A 19,200-nucleotide genomic window follows, 5' to 3' on the forward strand; every position below is an offset into this window, starting at 1 on the left:
TAGAATTCTTCTTCCATTCGATGCTGCAATTTCCGGTTACTTCGGCCTGGATTCGGGATCAGCGATCAAAGAATGTAAATCACGATTAAAAATTATTTTTTGATGATGCGGGAGATATCTTTAAAATCAGTGGAGGAAATATACACCATGTCTGATTTTTGGGTCTTTCATGTCTCCGACGATGCCTTTATCTCAGGGGACGCATCATTCCCCATGACAAAAACCGGAAGCAAAAAAAAAAAACGGAAGCAAAAGGGTCATAGCCGACGACACAGATTCCAATTTGCCAGAGTATTGTGTTGTTGTTGTTTCCTATTCTCTCATGTGCACACGTTGAGTATGAAGCTCACTACGCGATAAAATACCCGCTCTTGTTATAATGTACTTCTCCCATTGAACAAACTAGTGCTTGGCCGTACGTGCAAAAAATAATAATAAAAAAACTTTCAAACCGCGTGCCAGAAACAACAACCACGCAGGCCGTTCCTTCGCTCTCGCGTGCCCGTACATGTGTGGCCATACGTGCAAAAATACAAAACATTTCAAACCGTAACAACAACCACACAGGCCGTTCCTTCGCTTTTTGCATGCCCGTATGTGCATGGCTGTACGTGGAAAAAAAAGAAGAATTGTGATGTCAGAGCACCGTGTCCTGTCATTGGTTTGGTAAATAAATGGCCATTACTTGGGAACCACTTGTCCGATTAATCGCAAACGTAGTGAGCTTCATACTCAACGCGTGCACATGAGAGAATAAGAAACAACAACAACAACAACACAATACTCTGGCAACTTGGAATCCGTGTCGTCAGCTATCACCCTTTTGCTTCCGGTTTTTTTTTTTTGCTTCCGGTTTTTGTCATGGGGAATGATGCGTCCCGGGAGATAAAGGCATCGTCGGAGACATGAAAGACCCAAATATCAGACATGGTGTATATTTCCTCCACTGATTTTGATAAAGATATCTCCCGCATCATCAAAAAAATAATTTTTAATCATGATTTACATTATTTGATCGCTGATCCCGAATCCAGGCCGAAGTAGCTGCAAATTGCAGCATTGTCTGCTATGCACCTGACTGACCTCAAATCTGTCAAAATCATCAGCTGTGCGGCGCTTACATGTACCACGGTATAGTTGGCAATTATACAGTTGTGAACAAGTTGTATGCACAAATGTCCGAAAAATCATAGCAAAGAGACTTTAATTTGATATATTTAAGAAGCGAATGTAAAGCCGCTGTCACACCTTGACGTTTTAGCCAGCGTATGGCAACGTATCAAAATGTATGTAAAACGCTGGCGTACGCTGAACTATTGATGTTTTTTTCCAGTTTTGGGCATATTCATAACGAATTTTCTAAAATCTATTTTCATCCAATTGGCTTGTAATTTGAAGAGCATTTCCATTTCAGATCGCTGAATTCGACCACCTATTAATTTTTGAGATCGGCATCGGCCAAAAGGCCAATTTGTGGCAAATTTTCTAAAATCCTCAAATTTAATCTAATTGACTTGAAATTTGAAGGGCATTTGCATATCAAGTTGCTGAATTCAACCACCTATTAATTTGGAGGTCAACCTAAGCCAGCCAAAAGGCCAATTTGGGCCAAATTAGGCCAAATTTTCTAAAATCCTCTATTTTCATCCGATTTTCTGGCGCACATTTGAAGAGCATTTCCATATCACATTGCTGATTTCGACCACCTATTAATTTTTGAGATCAACACCGGTCAAAAGGCCAATTTGTGCCAGATTTTCTAAAATCCTCAATTTTCATCCAATTGACTTGGAATTTGAAGAGCGTTTGCATATCAAGTTGCTGAATTCAACCACATATTAATTTTGAGGTCAACATAAGCCAGCCAAAAGGTCAAAAGGCCAATTTGGGGCAAATTTTCGAAAATCCTCAATTTTCATCTGATTGATTTGAAATTTGAACAGGATTTGCAAATCAGGTTAATTAATTTAACCACCATTTATTTCAAAGGTCAAAAGGTCAACACAGGCCTAATTTCTAAAATTGATAGATTGGGCCAATGTGTGTGTGTGTGTGTGTGTGTGTGTGTGTGTGTGTGTGTGTGTGTGTGTGTGTGTGTGTGTGTGTGTGTGTGTGTGTGTGTGTGTGTGTGTGTGTGTGTGTGTGTGTGTGTGATATCATTATGTCTCAAAAAGTTGTGGACGAGTTATGACAAAACAAGGTGGATGAGTTGAATAGGTGACAAGAACAAGCGGATTGGATTTTGTTTCGGATCCAGCCCATCAGTGGAATACAAAACGTAAACTGTTACACCTGGCAGAGGTATGTGCTTTACCAAGTGCCATTCTACTTTTTTTCTGTTTCGCTAAATGTCGCTCTATGAGTAATTTTGATTTTGATTTTTTTTTTCATTTAATGATCCTTTATCAAGACTCATCCTTGGTCACCTCACTGTCCCACAATGGGGTCTTAATTCGCCATTTTTACCCTCACCGAAGCATAGGCTATTGCACTTGTGTCTGTCTGTCTGTCTGTCTGTCTTTCTGTCTCTGTCTGCACAGAACTTTCATATTTTTCTCCGCAACTGCTTGTCGGATTGAGATGAAATTTTCACCACAGGTGCCAACTACTAATGTGGAATGTTTTAATCATAATTATGATGTCATCGGTCACGTGGTGTGGCAGCCATGTTGGAAAAACGGAAAAAGCTTTGGACCTATGTCTGAAACCGCACCAAGGAAATAATTGAAACTTGGCACACAGCATGTACTCCTCATGGGGAATAAGTGTGATTTTTTTTTGATGATGTTATAGGTGCTTTCTTTATGACATCATTGCATATGTAGAATGCTACATATGATCAGTATGAAAAATTGAGTTTCATCTAGGGATAAAATGGTGCACACAAAAAAATTTGATGATATCATCGGTCACGTGATTTGGGAAGCTATATTATAAAAAATAAAAAAAACCCTTCAAAAATCTTCTCAAGTGGCTGAACAGATTGAGCTGAAACGTTACACGTATGACTGCCTATCCATGAGAAACAAAAGGTTCACACATGTGATGTCATAGGTCACATGGTTTGGCAGCCATATTGGATTTACCCTAAAGCCTATAAAAAATCTTTTCCAGAACGGCTGAACAGATCGAGGGGAAACTTCACATAAATGTTCCCCAAGCCTTGGGTGTATAATGACCGCGTACCAAGACGTCCTACTTTGATGCAAATGTTTGATGATGCTTTAATCGGACACTTGACCCTGACCAATGGCGTGTTTTAATTATTATTCATTATTCAACTGAATTTAGAATGGGATCAAAATATATTCAAATCAAATGGAAAACCAAATAGGTACCGTCCTGCATTGTAGTAATCAGAAGGAACCCAAACAAGTAAAAAGCAAGGATGAAGTCATCAGGAGGAACCTGGATAGGATTCGCATTTCAGCTGCTACTCCTCTACCCTCAAACCCATCCAAGCACAGCCAAGTGAGCCTCATTAACAAAAAAACAAAAGAGAACCCATATCGATAATTTTAATAATTGTGGCTGCCAGACCATGTGTCTGATCAAGTTGACATTTAAAACACGCATTCCCCATCACTACTAGATCATAAATGTGAATTTCACATCAATTGATGAAGCAGTTCCAGAGAAAACAATATTTAATATTTTTCTTCACTCCAATATGGCTGCTAAACCATGTGACCTATCAATTATTCCTGAACAAACTTGTACACCCATGGGTTGAGGAACATTTGTGTGAAGTTTCCCCTCGATTTTTCCAGCTGTTCTGGAGAAGAAGATTTTTTTTAATAGGTTTTAGGGTAAATCCAATATGGCTGCCAAACCATGTGACCGATGGCATCATATGTGTGAACCTTGTTCCTCATGGATAGGCGGTCATATGTGTAAAGTTTTGCCTTGATCTGTTCAGCCACTTCAGAGAAGATTTTTGCAGGTTTTTAAAAAAATTTTTTTAAACAATATCGCTCCTGAATCACGTGACCAATGACATCATCAATTTTTTTTTTCTGTGGACCATTTTATCCTGAGATGACCCTCAAAAATTTTTATACTCTTCAGATGTGGCATTCCATTGTGCAATTATGATGTCATAACGAGGGCACCAATGATGTCATCAAAAATCACACTTATTCCCTCCCCATGAGCAGCACTTGCCATGCACCAAGTTTTCCTTGGCACGGTTTCATAGATACAGAGGTCCAAAAGTTTTCCGTTTTTCCAACATGGCTGCCACACCACGTGACCTATGACATCATACTTGTGGTTAAAACATTCTACATGTGTAGTTGCACCTATGGTGAAATTTGTTTCAATCTGCCAAGCGGTTGCGGAGAAAACACAAAAGTTCTGTTTAGACAGACAGACAGACAAACAAACAGACCCAAACGCAATACCCTCTCCTTCGGCGAGGGTCATAATAATGAAAATTATTGTAACAAAATTATTAATTTGTCCTCTGTATAATTACCATCATCAAGCTTTCTTGAAAATTTTATGGGAAGAGCTCAAGTGGTAAAAAAAAAAAAAGCTACGGCCGAGACAGACAGACACATAGAAGTGATTGCAAAACCCCATCTTCCCCTGCATGGGGGACGGGTTAATTAGATGATTACAATGAGTAAAAAAAAATTTCATTTGTTACAAAGTAATGAATTGCTACATCATGGCAGGATAGCGCTAAGCTGTCTCGAGAGGTATGTACGCTCACATGAAGCTGTCCAACTTGTGTTCAAATCCCGTCCCAGATGGTATCTGTCATTTAGGTGTTTCACAAGCAGGGTGATTATCAATGCATGTGCCGTCTCTTGGAAGGACGTTCAATTGGACATCACACCTGCCAGAGTCCTCCCCTCTCCACCACCTCTCCCCCACCCTTCTCCCTCATCCCCCGCCCTTCTCCCTCATTCCCCACCCCTCACACTCTGTTGAGGGGACTATTAAGGACTGACTGTTTAGTTTTAAATTTAAAATGGCTTCCCCAGAGTGTAGCATGTACGAATAGGACAGGATGGTCTGTAGGAGAGAGTCGACCAGAGGGGTGCAAAGAGGGATGGCCTTTGAGGGTGGCCTTTGCCAGGTAGGTAGCATAGGTTTTTAATGCTCCTGCCAAGTTTTACATTGAACACAGTGGTTAAAAAGAAAATTTTGCTGTTTGTGTGCATTTTATCGCACTTGCCTTCTCCTCACGCCGACTTGCCTTCTCCTCACGCCGACTTGCCTTCTCCTCACGCCGACTTGCCTTCCCCTCACGCCGACTTGCCTTCCCCTCACGCCGACTTGCCTTCCCCTCACGCCGACTTGCCTTCCCCTCACGCCGACGTGCCTTCCCCTCACGCCGACGTGGCTTCCCCTCACGCCGACGTGCCTTCCCCTCACGCCGACGTGCCTTCCCCTCACGCCGACGTGCCTTCCCCTCACGCCGACGTGCCTTCCCCTCACACCGACGTGCCTTCACCTCACGCCGACGTGCCTTCCCCTCACGCCGACGTGCCTTCCCCTCACGCCGACGTGCCTTCCCCTCACGCCGACGTGCCTTCCCCTCACGCCGACGTGCCTTCCCCTCACGCCGACTTGCCTTCCCCTCACGCCGACTTGCCTTCCCCTCACGCCGACGTGCCTTCCCCTCACGCCGACGTGCCTTCCCCTCACGCCGACGTGCCTTCCCCTCACGCCGACGTGCCTTCCCCTCACGCCGACGTGCCTTCCCCTCACGCCGACGTGCCTTCCCCTCACGCCGACGTGCCTTCCCCTCACGCCGACGTGCCTTCCCCTCACGCCGACGTGCCTTCCCCTCTCGCCGACGTGCCTTCCCCTCTCGCCGACGTGCCTTCCCCTCTCGCCGACGTGCCTTCCCCTCACGCCGACGTGCCTTCCCCTCACGCCGACGTGCCTTCCCCTCACGCCGACGTGCCTTCCCCTCACGCCGACGTGCCTTCCCCTCACGCCGACGTGCCTTCCCCTCACGCCGACGTGCCTTCCCCTCACGCCGACGTGCCTTCCCCTCACGCCGACGTGCCTTCCCCTCACGCCGACGTGCCTTCCCCTCACGCCGACGTGCCTTCCCCTCACGCCGACGTGCCTTCCCCTCACGCCGACGTGCCTTCCCCTCACGCCGACGTGCCTTCCCCTCACGCCGACGTGCCTTCCCCTCACGCCGACGTGCCTTCCCCTCACGCCGACGTGCCTTCTCCTCACGCCGACTTGATTTACCACATCCATAAATTATTTTTCTTTTTTTAATGCAGGTGAGCGACCCAAGACAATGGGGGAAGCACAGTAATTTTGCGTGCCAGCACACATCGAAGCCAATACACCAGGAAAAATCCATACATGAGTCTGTGATTCCCCCTACCCCCATCCCCCACACTGGTGTACCGGCTTCGATGTCCATCACCATGCAAAATTTCAGCTTTCTATGTCACCTGGAAGGTACCGATCTTTAATATCAGTCAGTGGCTAGAAAGAGCTTTATGTATTGTATGTATTGTTTTTTTTTTTTGAAGTTGGTTTGGTAATGAGTTCGGGGAAACGCAATGTCAGACAAATAGAGAGGAGGAATGCAAAAACGCTCTCGAGCTTCGAAAAAAAACCCCAAAACTTTTAATAGGAAGCATGTACCATCTAATCAGTCAACTATGATCGACAAACTATGGGAATGAAACGTAAGTTGATTTATAGCTTCAATTTCAATATTCTCATGCCATATTTCTCTCTCTGTCTCTTCTGCATAAGGCTGCTGGAAATATGATTGCGTACAAAACACGATTTGCTTTGCTTTTGAGATTTGCCCCATTTCTATGCCCTATGTCTGTCTTCTCTTTTCCTCCCTCCCCCCTCCCCCCCACCTCATCTACTCTCCTCTCTCCATATCTCTTTCTCATCCATACAAAATTCATCCTTTATTTCGCAGCATGGCTCCATTCAAGAAAAGATGATCAACACGAAGCAAACCGGCAAAAAATTGGTTTGCAAAAGCTGCTTCCCAAGCTGCTGAGACACCAACCCAAAGAGAAAGACTACTTGTAAGGAACCGGGAAGCAACAAATGCTGCTTGAAAAAAATCAAATACGAGAACAACAAGCAGTCAGGCAAGCAACCAACAGAGCAGCAATGGCTGCTGCCAGAGCAGCTGAAACTTCAGAACAACGAGCAGTCAGACAAGCAAACAACAAAAAGGCAATGGCTGTTGCCAGAGCAGCTGAAACTTCAAAACGACAAGCAGTGAGGCAAGCAACCAACAAATAAGCAATGGCTGTTGCCAGAGCAGCTGAAACTTCAGAACAACAAGCAGTGAGGCAAGCAACCAACAGAGAAGCAATGGTTGTGCAAGAGCAGCTGAAACTTCAAAACACAAGCAGTCAGGCAAGCAACCAACAGCGAAGCAATGGCTGCTGCCAGAGCAGCTGAAACGTCAGAACAACAAGCAGTCAGGCAAGCAACCAACAGAAGAGCAATGGCTGCTGTCAGAGCAGCTCAAACACCAAAACAACAAGCAATGAGGAAAGCAACCAACAGAGCAGAAATGGCTGCTGCCAGAGCAGCTGAAACTTCTGCAGCAAATATATCAGCAATGGCTGGGGATACAATTCATGCTTCCAAATGACAAATTTTGGCACAACTCAGGAGATCAGGGAGTCTGTCGACATATAAACTTTCAAGGTACAGGTGTATCACAGGATTGTCAGCCTGCAGCCATTATCATTTGAAGAGTCCAAATTCATGCCAATTTGCTTCATGGGTAACAATACCAAACAAGCTCCCCAGTGCTACAACATTGTCATCCAAACAAAGCTGGAAGTAGTTTTGCAGTTTCCAGAGATGCTCCACAAAGAAAACAACTATGTTCAGAGTTTAAATTGTGCCATGGAGAAGATTACACCAGAGTACAAAGTTGTCATTCATGCAGACAAACTCCAGCTGGTAAGCATGAGTGTCATTCCAATGCACCCGCCACATCAGAAGCTGTCATCCTGGCCGGTGAACATCACGGCAATCAAGACATTGTGCTGCAACTGAAGAACCACTCCCTCCAGAGAATTACTGAGACACACCGATCATATGATGCACGACAGTATCCACTCATTTTCTGGAAGGGTGATTATCGATACCATTTTTAACTGCGAGAAACCCAGCATTCCTGCTGACCCAAAAGATCTCTGCCATGGACTTTTATACATACATGATGATGCTGTGAGCTGGAAGCTTCACTCACCTCCTGCAATACAAAAATCTCTTCCACCAATTTGTTGTGGACATGTATGCCAAAATTGAGACGACAGGCTCAGACTGACCCGAATCAATCAGAAGAAACTCCGAGTTGAAAAGTATGTCCACCTTAGGGATGTCATGAATAATGATGGTGACAGAGCCAATGCTGGGCAATTGGTCATTTTGCCTTCCAGCTTGACAGGAAGTTCCCACTAGATGCCTGAGCATACTCAGGTTCCATGATACATGTGTGAAACTGTAGCTGCCCTGACCTCTTCATCATTTTCATCTGCAACCTAGCCTGGGAGGAAGTGGATAATGAACTGATGCCAGGCCAAAAACCTCATGATCACCATGATTTGCTGGCAACTGTTTCAACAAAAATTGAAGGCATTGATGAATGTCATTACCAAAGGAAAGATTTTTGGAACCATTCAGTGCTTCACGTACACAATTGAGTGGCAAAAGCTTGGCCTGCCTCATGCCCACATCTTGCTGTGGCTTCAAGATTAACTACATGTGCACAAAGTGGATAACTTCATCAGTGCTGAACTGAATGGATACACTTCTTTTTAACACTGTCAAAACACAGAGGGTGCTTGGTCCCTATGGAAGCATCAATCCCAAATATGCATGCATGAAGGATAATGAGTGCACAAAGAGATTCCCATGAAATCTGCTGAAAGAGACAGAATGGATAGCCAATGTATCGTCTGAGAAAACCAGAAGATGGTGGATTCACAACAACCATTCAAGTTCAAGGTTCTGAGGTTGAAGTTGACAACAGATCTATTTATTTATTTTAAACTTTGCCCAAGACAAGGCTGAGGAACATTAAATGTGGAGGGCTACTGAGAAAAAGAAAAAGAGGAAAAACTGGCAAAACCTTCACCTAGTCCTGAAACAAGGAAATGTATTGCCTCATATTGTCCACTCCTCTGACAACTGGTCACTGCACTCATAAATGAGTCCTGTGACTCTGTGAAATCAGTCAAATGTGTGTGCAAGTATGTCAACAAAATATCTGACATGGTTGTTTTTGGCAGGACAACGGATTAGACTGGGCATGATGAAGTTCAGCAGTATGAATTTGGAAGACACATTACCAGCAATGAAGCCATCTGGAGGATCCTAAACTTCCCAATTAATGAGCGACACCCCACAGTGGTTCATCTCGGTGTACACCTTGAGATTGGTCAAAGAGTGTACTTCACTGAGTGAAATGCACTTGAGCATGCCCAAGCTCCATAAGACAACTCTCGCTGCTTTCTTCCAACTCTGCAGGAAAGATGAATTTCTTCTGACTGTTTGTATAATCAGGTACCAAAGTATTACAGATCGAATGTTGGCAGCAAGAAGTGTCCCCACTGCAAAGCAGCCCAAAATGTGCCAGAGCAGTCAGATATTAAAGCAAGTGATGCATTTGGTCGTGTGTACACAATGCACCCAAACAATTTTGAATGTTTTTACCTGTGTCTGCTTCTGCATGAGATCGAAGGTCCAGTATCTTTTGAAGACTTGCAAACCGTGGATGGTATAATCTGTGAAACTTACAAACAGGCTTGCTGCTGAGAGGACTCCTGGAAGATGATGCACATTGGAGGAAGCTACTCCACTTAATCACCATGCATGCTGTGAAATCTGTTTGCTCTCATGCTATAGACATGTGCTGTCAGAAGACATTTTGCACCAGGTACAAGTGCAAAATCCAAATCTGGAACTTCACTCCAGTGATGCCATCTTCAATGAAGTTCTCATCATTGAGGACATCAAGACTTTGGGTGGCTCAGACCTTCAAACATTTGCCCTCCCTGATCCACAACGACACCATGATGGTGAGCTTTTAAATTATATTTTGGGAGAGACCATCTAAAACATGGACAGCTTTCTGAATACATACAGGAGAATGAGCCATGTCTGGTTGGAACACAAACCTGCAACATTGGCAGCAGCTTTGGCAAAGCAAAGGTCATGCAGGAATGTCAGCTCATCTGGAATGAGTGTATGATGTCTCACAAAGCTGCCCTTGAAACCTTTGAATGCATCCTGCAAGATCTCTGACAAAATGACAAGAGAATGACTGACTATGGTGATGGCTGGGGACTTTTGGCAGACATTAAGTCATTCCAGGCTTACCAGTTTACTTTTTGTATCTCAATGATGGCCGGATCTGTATCTGGACCTTCACCAAAATCTAATCAGCTAGTTATTGCCACCTACCCAAGTTTTGGCTGAATCCATCCAAAACTTTTTGACACATGCGATATCTATATATATATATATATATACTTTGGTTCACGAGTCAGTAAGTGACCACTATATTCGTTATGGGTGTGTCTGTCTGTCTGTCTGTCCCAAGCATAGCTCCGTGGGTTTTGATCCGATCCTGATAAAATTTGGGTGGGAGGTTTATATCATGATCTAGTTGTGTTTTCCTGAGAATGGGCGTGCTGCGCCCATTATGGGCGGAGCCACGTGTAATAGTGTATTCATAACGAGTTGGACGTATGCATAACGTATTAGTAACGTACACAGAACGTTTCGATAACTTATACCAACGAATGCTTAGCGTGTTGTCGGCGTTCACAACTTATGCCCAACGATAGTCTAACTTATGCATAGCGCGGCAGCGTATCCCCGACGATCACATGGCGTAGCCTATTAAAAGGCTGCCGCTCGACGATTCAAATCATAACCGCACTAGACATCGAAGTGTCAACATCACCGTCATGCCGAAGAAAACTTCGAAGAACTCCTCGTTACGGAGTTCCACCATGAGCTGGTCATACATGCCAAACTGCCGTCTCCTCCCGATCCATGGTCTCACCCAGTTCCTTCTCCTCCGTTCACCTCTTCTTCTCTTGGCTCTATTGGCACGCAACTGGTACAGTGTCAAATCGATGAGGTCATGTTGATGTTGGAGGACAGTTAGTAGGTATTCTCGTCTCGGCCTTGCCGGTTCCTCCATCTCTTGGATGACATGGACATCTGCTCACCATGGAGTCTGGAACACTGACGGATTCCTCCTGTGAACCCCATTTTTATATACCAATTCCCCTAAACGCTGCCAATACGCCATTATACGGTATATAAGTTAGAAACGCGTTCAGTAAGTTCTGTGGTCGTCCGGAAGACGTCAAATACGTCTACATACGTCAATATGCGTTGGAGATACGTTACACATAGGTTTAAAGCACGTTACTCATAGGTTATAAATAAGTTTCGGGTATGCTAGAAATTACCTCGACGTATTTCGACTTATGAGTAATTTGCAAGTAGCGTGTGTCAACGATCGCATAACGTGCCTACAACTTCTGGCCAGCGTATGCGGAATGTGTGAGTCATACGCCGAGCACGTCAACAAATTTTGTGCATGACTAGCTTGGCGTACTACGATGTATGCCAGCGTGCTTCAGCGTGCTCTTAACTTATACAAAACTTACCCATAACGTATTCGACGTGTGCCAGCGTATTCGCCAAATTTTTCATACATCGGCATACGCTGGCTAAAACGTCAAGGTGTGACAGCGGCTTAAGTAGAAACGGAGTACGCATCCCCTCCTATCGGGATGTGAAAAGCTCATGTCAAAACAGCTGTACACACAAAGACACAACAAGGTATGTGGAGTCATCCATTGGCACATCTGTAGAAATTTCAATCTCCCAGTTCCACAATACTTTTGGAAATAAGAACCAAAGCAATCATTGAAAACAAGAACATAATGCTCATGTATGACCTGATGATCCCATCCAGTGTGAACATAGAAATCAAGGCACTGTGATCGGACATAGTACTCGAATACAAAAAGGAAAAGAAGGCATTGCTAATTGAGGTTTCAGTACCCAGTGATTTTGGTCTAAATAACACAGAACTCAAGAAAATGACCAAATATCAAGACCTCAACAGCTCCTGACTCATGCCTTTTCCCAGAATGTATCAGGAAGGTCATGCTTCTCAAGAAGTTGGTCATCTCCAAATTCCTCTCACAGCTTATCCATCTATGCAGGTGATAGCTCTAGCAAATCTGAGTACTATGCACAGAAAAATTCCACCGAGTCAAATGTACACTCTTTGTTCCTTTCAAAATGAAAAGAATCTTGCATGGTTGAGGACACTATCAACAAAGAGAAATTTATTTAAGGCCTGAGAAGCAGCTTTCACATCAAATTCTGTCACTCAACACAAATGTTACCTTTTCATCAACACAAATGTTACCTTCATCAATAAGGTTTTTTTCAGCCTCTGCTTTGTTGCTGTTCCAACTGTGAGTTTGTTGTCATTTGGTGGTTTGTAATATTCTCAAAAATACACCTTTGTGATATCATCTACCTGTTTGATGGCATCCAATGTGATAGAATAAGCAGCTTTTTGAAGACTCGAATTGCATCAGTACCTAGGAATACACTGGGATCCTGTCACTGCATAAGGCGGTTGAAGCAAGTGAAAGTACGAAGTACTGACTCATTGAAAAGCAAGTGTATTTCAGTCATAGGATCTTCAAGCACAGCAAGCAACATGATGAATCTTGTTTGTGATGCATGTTCAGATTTGAAATAGCTTTGCAAAGAATTGTGGAGTTGCAAGATTCTATGAAACACTAACATACTTATAATTTCATGATGATAATCATTGTTGCAAAAAGCACAAAATTATTTAAGAACACCTTTATGCTTTGTTCTTTTATCGCACTGGCTAGAGTGCTATACTATTCAAAACCGAATCATGAAGGACACAACGTTTGTGATTTTTCAACGTCCAATCACAAAAAATGCAAAAACTTTCCATTTGCTCCTAGAAGGCTGACAAACCAGTGAGATGAGCTTGTGTGGCCATGAGTGCGTGAGACTGGAGCTACAATTGTGATAATCAGGCCCAAAACTTGAGTTGGCTTGTCTGAAATTACATCTGAAAGAGGTAGTGTTAACACTGTATACTTGTAAAGTAATTTAGTGAAGCGAGGACACATCTAATGAAGCGAGGACATGGCTCCGAGAGAGGTGTCACATAAAATAAGGTTCTTTGATCAATCAATGTACTAATGACGAGTGGGAGTACCATATTTCAAACGTGAGTTTATTTTAAGAGGACTAGCAGGGGCTATCCGGTGTAGCGATTTCAAATTACCCTCTCCTTCATATTACACCCCCCCCCCAGTAACTTGAAATCGATTTCAAGCTCCCCCCGGGGGTAGGTTGAAATCGATTTCATCCTACCCCCTACAATTTCAGATTGCCCCCCTCAAAACATTTATTTATGTAAGTTTATTTCCAAAAAATAGTAATTTAATTGATATTGAAAACTAATTAGGGAAAAACTATTGACCACGTGACATCCTTTAAAGAGTTTGCAATGAATTTTGATTTTATTATGAATGATTTTATTTTAATATTGTTATTAATTGAAATCAGTATTTCTCATACAGTTATAGTTTTTTGCCATCTTTTTATGATATCCTTCTTCGATATAATTGATACAAATAGACATACTGGTATATCTTTTTAACCAACTCAGACTATATTTACACTTATGGTAACAACGCAATAAAATCAATGTATAAGAAAGGCAATGAAAACAGCTTACACATGACCACTTATGGAAGGTGGGGATATCTGAAGCCACAAAAGTCAGGCCACCACACAACTCCTTGCGCAGATATCTATTTTTTTCCATCTGACAAACTGCCTGTAGCTGGTATATTTGTATCATCCGTACAAGGGAAATAATAGCAATAGCTACTTGTGTATCTAGGTTGTCATTCTTTTAGTTGAAAATACTTTCTTGATCGAGAAAGTATCAGGGTATCTTACTGATGAGGATGCTGAGTTGGGAAACCCTTGTCTGTATCCAATACAGGTACATTCAATTACATACATATCGCAGCCAACATGGTGTGTAAGGCAGTGAAGGTCACCATCAAAGTTTGCCAACTTATCATTGACTTTGTCTGATTCCAGGCAACATGTACTTTCCTTCATTGTTTGCGTTGGCTGGCAATAACCACACAGACACCTGAACAAAGAAATAACATGTCTGTCACCCATTATTTAATTTTGTCTTCTTAATAGACAAATCATTGCCATGGTACCATGTACTTTACGCAATGGCGACTTATACTAAGACCTAATTTGTGGAATCAACGTTCAATCCACACCAATGAAATAACAGGATAAGTTATCCATCAGTGCTAAAGCATTATCACGAGCACGTCACACCTGCCTCAATAGCTCGCAATAATAATAGCTCGCAATAGCAATACTTTTAATATATTTTTCAAATTTCTAACGTAATAATATGCCAAGATTCATACCATTCAACATTCTGGAGCCTTCCGATGTCGATATTTTGTTTTTTTTGTGCAAAACTACCGGCCACTGCAGACCCTTCATTGAAGGGCCTTCAACAACTTGCGCATATGGTTCAAAACGATATGGCATGATACGTCAAAACGGAGGCCGCCTTGACGTCACAACAGGGTGGCCTCTGTTTTGACGTGCCGTGCGTTGAGCGTTGTTTTTACATCGCGTTATGTTTGCATTCGGAAGGAAATAAGTCGCTAAACCCCGTCCTTTTCATAACTTCACACCTCAAGCTGATGTCCGCGCTCTGGTTTCGCAACATTTCTGGTGCCTCAGTGACCTCGAAAGGATGGTTTTAATCCTTTGCTGGATATTGTTTTTTTGCTGAAAAAACTTAACAATGGCTGAAGAACGCAATTCTACAACTGTCTCACAAGACAAAGCTGACAACGTTGATGTGATCTTTGATTACACTGAACAACAAAAATTTTTTACTGGAGATGTGTAAAGTGATTTAGACTAATTTGGGTACGCTGATTTCAAAAATCATAACCGTTTTGCTGTATCACGTCAGGATTTTCAGTAACAGAAATATTCCCATTGCCAAGAAGTCAGGATTTCAATGAAATTTACAAAAATTCATTTATTCATTTATTTCATCATGAATGCTTCAAAATTATAGAAATTACAGAAAAACTCCACTAGAATGTAATTAAAAATGCTTTAGGCATTTGGCTTTGCGTTTGTGCTGCTCTGTGTCAGTTTCACAATGCAGGAACCAGCAGAAATCGCCCATCATGTTCGGGTTGTGCCGCCCTTGGTAACGCGTCTCCATGAGTGAAATCTCTTGGTGGAATCGCTCGCCGTGCTCGTCCGAGACTGCTCCCAAGTTGTCAGGGAAGAAGTTCAGGTGCTGGTGTAGGAAATGGATTTTCAGGGACATCCTGGAGCCAAGTTTCCTGAAGGACTCCAGCAGCTGCTGCACTATTTCTTCATAGTTGTCCGCGCGCTCGTTCCCCAAGAAGTTGTCCGTCACAGCTTTGAAGCTCCTCCACGCTGCCAGCTCTTTGGGGTTTAGAGTTGTCGGAAAAGTTTCGTCCTTCATAATCTGTCGGATTTGCGGTCCAACAAAGACACCAGCCTTGATCTTGGCCTCCGACAAGGTGTTGCCAAACTTTTCCTTGAGGTATAAAAACCCACGCCCATTCAGATCCATTGCCCGTACAAAACTTTTCATCAAGCCGAGCTTTATGTGGAGTGGTGGAAGGAAAACCTTGGCTGGGTCGACAAGGGCGACATACTTCACGTTGTGTCGACCAGGTACATGCTCTTTTCGCTCTTCCCAATCTTTCTTCGTCCAGTGATTCTTCTCGTCTCTGCTATCCCAGAGACAAAGGAAGCACATGTATTTCGTGTAGCCTGACTGCAGCCCTAACAACAGCGCCACCACTTTCAAGTCTCCGCAGATGTGCCAGTTGAAGTCATTGTACTTGATGGAATCAAGCAGCTGCCGCATAGTCTCATAGGTCTCAGTCATGCCGAACGCGTGAACCAGTGGGACTGATGGTTTCTCGTTGCCATTGTGGAGCAAAACAGCCTTCAAGCTGTTCTTCCCCGAGTCGATGAAGAGGCGCCAGTCTGCAGGATCGTGATCACACCCAAGTTCTTTCAACAGACCGTTGATGTCACTGCAGAATGTCATCGTGTCTTCCATCTCAAAGAACTCAGCCATGTCTCTGTGACGTGCTCTGAACAAGGATATCTTGGTGTTAGGTTCAAGTAGATTCCACTCCTGCAGCCTTGATCCAAGCAGCTCTGCCTTCGCCTTTGACAGCGAGAGATCTCTTACAAGATCATTTAAGTCTCCCTGGTTCAGAAGGTGTGATTCTTGAGTGTCGGGTTCAAAACGTTCATCATCACCATCCTCTTCACCACTGCTTACAGCTATGTTCTGATCAGCTGGAGGGGTTGGAACGGGGTTCTCGTCATCATGAGGCACAGGTTTACGAGCAGAGACGCAGTCAGCGTACTTGATGTGACCTTTATTCTTCTTGTTGAAGCTGGCGATGCTTGTGCAGCAGAAATAACAATCATCATGATGATTCTGCGGCTCACGCCATATCATGGGCACCGCAAATGGCATGCTCGCGCGCTTGCCCACCAACCACTGAGTCAAGGTTGTGTGACAGCTTGTGCAGCAGATGTGTGGTGCCCAGCTCTGTTCTTGGTCCCCCACCTTACACCCGAAGTAGTGAAAGTAGGCGGCCTTCATTTTCACTGCTGTAGATATACTTCGCTGTTGATCTTTTTTGGTATACCGACCACAGACATAACAGAAGTTGTCAGGATGATTGGTACAGGAACGCCTACTCATCTTTATCTGAAAGAAAGAAATATAACACAAGTTAACAACAATTGTACGAAATAGACATGTTAAAGACATATGTAAATTTCATTGAAATCCTGACTTCTAGGCAATGGGAATATTTCTGTTCCTGAAAATCCTGACGTGATACAGCAAAACGGTTATGATTTTTGAAATCAGCGTACCCAAATTAGTCTTAATCACTTTACACATCTCCAGTAAAAAAAAATTTTTGAAATTTGTTGTTCAGTGTTATGTTGTTAACAACAAATATGCTGATGGAATGTCAAAAAATATTAAAGCAAACCTACGTAGGCTCTCTCAGCATTATGTTGAATGAACTGGTCAACTCTACTATCGCCATAGAGCAGAGAGAGAGTTCAAAATTCTGGAAATGAGTACAGAGAGGTGTTGGTAATTCGTGATAGGGATAAGCAGAGACGTATTATCAAAAGTATACACGTGAGCCCTGGAGATAGTGATACAGCCCGTTGCTTGGGAAGTCATATTGGCATCGACAGAACCAGGCAAAGATTTTGGAGAGATTTTATTGGAAAAAATATGGGCAGGGATGTCAGAGAGTTTATGTTGGCTTGTGGTCGTTGTCAGAAAGTTAACCCTGTTCGCAAGGTTGATGTTGGTGAACCTCATCCTGTTCCACTGCCAAGTAAAGTCGTGGTCCAAATAGGGGTTGATATCACCAATCTGCCTAAAACAGAGGATGGTTATTGTTGTATTGTTGTGGCTATGGACTACTTCTCCAAATGGCCTGAGGCTCGACCTTTGAAAGATCACACAGCAGAAAGTGTTGCAAAGTTTCTGTTTGAGGACATCATCTGTCGACATGGTTGTGTGGAAATACAAATTAATGATCAAGGAAGAGAGTTTGTTAACAAGACTTCAGCTGAGCTGCATAGATTAACTGGAACCAAACAACACATAACGAGTGCTTATCACCCTCAAGCAAATGGCCTTGTGGAGGGTCAGAACCGCGCTATCAAGGATTCATTCATAAAATCCCTTGAGGACCGATCCAACTGGGTTGAATGCTTACCAGCAGTTCTGTTTGCATATCGAACATCCAAACATTCTTCCACCAAAATGACTCCATTCCAAATTGTGTACAACAGGCAAGCTGTGCTTCCAGTTGAACTGCAGCACAACCAAACTTCCAAGCATCAGGATAGCATTGACAGTGATCAATCCATAATCAGCAAAATTGACATCATGACATCTATTCGGGACAGCATGATTGCTAAACTTGCCTCCAACATTAAATCAGCACAGTCCATTCAAAAGGAACAATATGACAAAAAACATCAACAACACGAGTTTACTGTTGGCGATCAAGTTCTGCTCAAGAATCTAGTACGCGTGGACAGAAAGGGAGGGTGTTTTACAGAGCGCTGCACAGGTCCTTCCACTGTGGCAGAAGTTTGTGGCAAAAACACCTACCGACTTTCAGATCAAAAGAAAGTGCGATAAAAGAAAGTTAATTCCACCAACCTCACCCGATATGTTGAGCAATCATCCTCACCAATTAAAAAGCACAAAACCTATGAAGGACCTCAGAGTGCCCCAGCTCTAAAACGGACCAAACTTCTTGAAAAGACCTCATCAAAACCTGTAGTTGATAATTCACTAGAGATCACAGAATCCATGTCTACTGACTCCATTACAGTCACACCTGTTTGTGAAGATTGGCAGAAATTTCATTCAAAACAACTGAACTTCGATTTTGAACGTTCCACCAAATTTAAACATGGATCAGGTACATGCAACATTCCAATCAATCAGCCCCTCAGGACCTACAGAATCAAACCCGATGGCAACTGTCTGTTCCGTTGCTTCAGTCAGATTCTGACAGGAACTCAAGAAAACCATGGTCTTTGCAGGTAATTATTATCTCATTCATTTTGGACAATGTCAGTTTGTTCCAGGGTGTCTGTTCTAGTGTTGTAGAGCATATAAACACGAGTAAGATGGCCCTCCTTGGAACCTGGGGCACTGAAGTTGAGATTTTTGCGATGGCAACAATCCTCAACAATCGGATTTACGTGTACTGGAAATGTGGAAATGACAATAAATGGTTCAGGTAGAAACCACTCAAGACAGATACGAAAGACATTCATGCTGACGAAGCTGTTATGATCAGCAATTTGTCACACCACTTTGAGCCTGCAATTTGTTAAGCTTTTGTTATTGTTACTTTTGTTGAATTAAACAGTGCAGTGGACTGTATTTTTTAATTCACAATTTAGTTGTAATTCTGTATCCCTAATGAATATTCACTCTTGTAATTATTATACTTTTTCCTTCTA

At 43.1% G+C, this 19,200-nt stretch overlaps 1 protein-coding gene across 5 annotated transcripts in view; it reads left to right on the top strand.

The window, feature by feature from the left end:
- GLMN (glomulin, FKBP associated protein) overlaps positions 1 to 19,200 on the top strand; it is a 93,691-nt gene that overhangs the window by 21,462 nt on the left and 53,029 nt on the right. The window contains exon 1 of one of the 5 annotated variants that reach the window (XM_085882242.1): positions 2,212 to 2,301. The exons of 3 other annotated variants lie outside the window; for them this stretch is intronic. The gene's annotated coding sequence lies outside the window, so the exon portion shown is untranslated. Of the gene's footprint in view, positions 1 to 2,211; positions 2,302 to 6,931; positions 10,053 to 19,200 lie in introns of those variants that run through there. One more of the 5 variants, XM_085882243.1, reaches the window with a different exon arrangement.

The sequence above is a fragment of the Eptatretus burgeri genome, chromosome 5 (genome assembly GCF_056783735.1).
Source record: "Eptatretus burgeri isolate ZD-2024b chromosome 5, Ebu_testis_v1, whole genome shotgun sequence".
Lineage (NCBI taxonomy): Eukaryota > Metazoa > Chordata > Myxini > Myxiniformes > Myxinidae > Eptatretus > Eptatretus burgeri.